This window comes from Pimephales promelas, chromosome 3, assembly GCF_988280905.1.
Source record: "Pimephales promelas chromosome 3, fPimPro1.hap1.1, whole genome shotgun sequence".
NCBI classification, from domain to species: Eukaryota; Metazoa; Chordata; class Actinopteri; order Cypriniformes; family Leuciscidae; genus Pimephales; species Pimephales promelas.
In genome coordinates, this window is record NC_142771.1 from 7758913 (window position 1) to 7763607 (window position 4695).

Sequence of the window (4695 nt, forward strand, 5' to 3'; positions counted from 1 at the left end):
TGGACACCTCGACACTTGGTCAGGTGGAACCGAGGATTGAACCACTGCCTATTTAGTATGGAAAAAAGAGTAGGCGAGCAAAAAAGTATGAATGAATCCAAAAGAGTAGGCGAGAATTACCTGGGTGACGTAGTAATTGTCGTGAGATTCGGACTTAAGTGCGTTCCAATATGCCTACTTTCCTACTATATAGTAGGCGAAAACAGTACGTGAAGGAAGCAGTATGTTCGTTTTCATAAAAGAGTAGGTGAGAAGTTCTCGGATCGCTTACTGCTTCCGCCCAGATTTTTGAGTGCTGTCCGATGGGTACTCATGATACTCATCGATCTATCCGAGGAGGCCACGTGAGAGGATTCGTCAGTATCAACATCGTGGAGATCAGCGACGCGGGGTTTTGAAATGTGAGTAAACATGGTTCCATTGTGTTTAAATCGGATGTGTTAAACTACTTTAGAGTAAGTTGAAGGTCTAAAGTAGTTAGACAGTATAGTATAGTTGTGATTTTGCTGTAAACACATGTTTTATTATGTATAGCTAACCAGGGGAGCTCCAGTAACCATAAAGTTACTTTTCCTAAGTGGATTTACCTAACCATACATCTTAAATATGCTTTTTTAAAATGTCTGTTTACATCAGGAAGGAAAATATTGTATAAGTATTGCAGGTGAGCACATCCCAACATGAAAAATACATGTGTGTGCTATTATGTAGGATAATTCACTGTTGTCAACACTGCTTACATTAGACAAATATGTGCTGTAAATAAACACTTCTATAAAGTAACTAAACATGATATATAGTTAATTTGTCCCTTATTAGTGTTGATATATTGAAGAACATTTAAGTTGGATTAAAAGTGAGTTAACACATCAACCTCAGCATAAATGCAGTGTTGAGCTCATAATGCGAATCTTTTCTGTGTTACAGGGACAGAAGAACACGCGTGTTTATCCGGTGGAGAGAGGCTCATGATGCTGAATGCTGTCATCAATGGCTCTGAGTGAGTACAGTGGTATGAATAAGTTTTGGCACCCATGCTAAAGTTGCCTAAAAAGAGGAATAAAAAAAATCATCTTTTGGATATTGATCCACACCTAGAGATTGACATGGTTTTACTTCGGTTAGCCTAATAGCTGGTTTGATTTGCATTGAAAGATGATCTTATGGAAAGTACCCCATGCCAATCTCTAGGTGTGGTGGAAGGTGTGTGATGATGTGGGGATATTTTAATTCCAAAGGCCAAGGGAACTTTATCAGGATGCATATTATCCTGGATTCATGAAATAACTGGCTTTTAAAAATAAAAATCTGCCTGACTCTATGGGAATTTAACATAGGGATGCCCTGACTTATGCACCCTGTATTTTAAGGAAAAACATTTATTTAATTTAGGATGCATTATTCATTCACAAAGAAAATTTGTGTCCTTAAAGGTTGGAGTTTTCCTCATTTTTCTAATTAAGGCATTAAGATCAATATCCAAAAGATTTTTATTCCTCTTTTTAGGCAACTTTAGCATGGGTGCCAAAACCTATTCATACTACTGAATACTACAGAAATGGATGACAAAATCTATTGAATGTTAAGTTGTAGTTTATTTGAATGATTGTAACTTCAAACTGAGAAATTACAACAACACCTTTCTGAGTCATGATTTCTGCATTTTGCTGCAGAGCTTTTGTGGAGGAGCAGGACCTGCAAGGAAAGATGATGGCAGCATTTGTTGGGGGAAAAAAAGGTTTCAGGGATTTAACTCAAATATAAAGTAAGGCTATTTTTAATAGATAAATCAAATGACATTGTGCTGTTAAAATGACTGCTTTTGTGTAATGTTTGTGAGCATTTTTGTAGGATCTGAAAAGTCTGCAGACTGGTGTGAGCACTGAGGATGAGGAGCCCAGAGCTGAATCCTGGAAGTGGTGCCATGGATGAGTCCCTCCATCACTCCACCTGCCCTTACAAGACCCTCTATCGCTCCACCTGCCCTTATTGCCTCAGATTGTGAAGCGCAGCAACAAGCTCCAGCACGAAGGCACAGTCCCCTCTGGTGAATTCATCAGAATAAAGCTGCAGAATGGGAACCGCTGTGTTGAGTCGGCAGTAGGATATGGTGTTCAGTGGCTGTAAATACATGCTTGTAGTTTGAGTAAAGCTTTGTTTCATGTGTTGTTGACTTGTATATGCATTTGTTTATTGTGATGGTTACTTTTATTTGTTATTTTACTAATTTATTCATGTTTCTAATTGTTGTCAGCATATAAAATTTAATTAATGTATGCATTAATTCATCGATTGACTGACGATTTAGATGTTTCACTGCATTTAGCAATATAAATGAATTCATGCATAACTGTCATATGACAAAACAAATTACATTTAGCTTGTTTTATAAAATTATATTTTTAGTATATAAAAAGTTATCTAATTCAGTATTGGTCAACATTTAATATTATTATTTTGATTAAGTTTTGGGGTGGGCTAACAATGCAATTCATTCTGAGGTAATATTAATTTTTTTGAGTATAAAATCAACAGTTTTCTCCAAAAGAGGTCTTCGAGCAGCTGTCCGTCTCCTTTGTGCAGACATTACAAACGCAGAGGAAAACTGTTCTAGGTTGTGCTGTCGAGTCACTGATGTTATGAAGTGTTAGTGCACCTGTCGCTTAAACTTATTACATGCAAGATCATGGAAAGATACTATAGTTTATGTAACAATCATAATGCAAAACAGAAAATATAAAGATCATTGGTTTGTGTACATCATAATATGACATAAAATTATATTTATACACAAGAACAATAAAAAAGGCTAAATATCTTCATTATAGTTCGTCATAATACATTAAAAGAAGTTGTTATATGTCTGAGGGATGAAACGAGGTAAATTCATGAAGGAAAAAGAGGAAAACCTAAAGGAGAAACTTTTTGGGTATAAAAAAAAAGAAATTAACAACATAATCAAGAGATGATGATTTTGGAGTTTCTTAATAAAAAATATCGTTATAAGAATAACACTGTTGGTCATTAGTAGAGTTTAAAATATAACAACTTAAATCAACCGTAAATGTATTCACAAAATAAATGGGCAGCTGTTTCTTCAACAATACCACAACAAAATGAGCAAGTTTCATCAATATCAAGATATTTATAGATGAACGTATGAATTAAACGTATCGTTCATATATTAAGGTGTTGCGCTTGTGATAACGCGTAGTAGGTCACATGATAACGTCAACATGGCAGATGTCCGGTTGGCATTCATACTCAACGAGATTTGGCTATAAAGTACTCTGGATTCTGATAAAGGGTCATGAGACTTAGACCTGAGTGTAAAAATGGAGGCTCTAGACCCTTCCAGAACTGAGATATTCAGATAATAATGGCATAAACGCTACGTGGGATCTCAATATCTCAGCTCTGGAAGGGTCTAGAGCCTCCATTTTTGCACTCAGGTCTAAGTCTCATGGCCCTCTATCAGAATCCAGAGTTTTGGGAAGATTGAAGAAACTTAATTTTTTGCGCGAAAACGAAAAAAAACTTAAGGGGTAACACTGTCGTTTTTTTTTTCGGGTCGAAATTTTGAGTTTCGATATCTCAGCTCTGGAAGGGTCTAGAGCCTCCATTTTTGCGCTCAGGTCAAAGTCTCGCGGCCCTCTATCATAATCCAGAGTTTTGAGAAGATTGGAGAAACTTGATTTTTCGCCCAAAAACAAAAAAAAACGTAAGGGGTAACACTGTCGTTTTTTTTCCGGGTCGAAATTTTGAGTTTCGATATCTCAGCTCTGGAAGGGTATAGAGCCTCCATTTTTGCGCTCAAGTCAAAGTCTCGCGGCCCTCTATCATAATCCAGAGTTTTGAGAAGATTGGAGAAACTTGATTTTCGCCCGAAAACGAAAAAAAACGTAAGGGGTAACACTGTCGTTTTTTTTTCGGGTCGAAATTTTGAGTTTCGATATCTCAGCTCTGGAAGGGTCTAGAGCCTCCATTTTTGCGCTCAGGTCAAAGTCTCGCGGCCCTCTATCATAATCCAGAGTTTTGAGAAGATTGGAGAAACTTGATTTTTCGCCCGAAAACAAAAAAAAACGTAAGGGGTAACACTGTCGTTTTTTTTTCGGGTCGAAATTTTGAGTTTCGATATCTCAGCTCTGGAAGGGTCTAGAGCCTCCATTTTTGCGCTCAGGTCCAAGTCTCGCGACCCTCTATCATAATCCAGAGTTTTGAGAAGATTGGAGAAACTTGATTTTTCGCCCGAAAACGAAAAAAAACGTAAGGGGTAACACTGTCGTTTTTTTTTCGGGTCGAAATTTTGAGTTTCGATATCTCAGCTCTGGAAGGGTCTAGAGCCTCCATTTTTGCGCTCAGGTCAAAGTCTCGCGGCCCTCTATCATAATCCAGAGTTTTGAGAAGACTGGAGAAACTTGATTTTTCGCCCGAAAACGGAAAAAAACGTAAGGGGTTACACTGTCGTTTTTTTTTCGGGTCGAAATTTTGAGTTTCGATATCTCAGCTCTGGAAGGGTCTAGAGCCTCCATTTTTGCGCTCAGGTCAAAGTCTCGCGGCCCTCTATCATAATCCAGAGTTTTGAGAAGATTGGAGAAACTTGATTTTTCGCCCGAAAACGAAAAAAAACGTAAGGGGTAACACTGTCGTTTTTTTTTCGGGTCGAAATTTTGAGTTTCGGTATCTCAGCTCTGG

General features: G+C 37.6%; 1 long non-coding RNA gene across 1 annotated transcript; it reads left to right on the forward strand.

The window, feature by feature from the left end:
• The first annotated feature begins 886 nt into the window (after positions 1–886).
• Positions 887–2179, forward strand: LOC148981943 (uncharacterized). The gene is made up of 3 exons (XR_016155344.1): positions 887–1000; positions 1674–1765; positions 1852–2179. It is a non-coding gene; the product is annotated as an uncharacterized LOC148981943 (long non-coding RNA).
• Positions 2180–4695: the final 2516 nt, after the last annotated feature.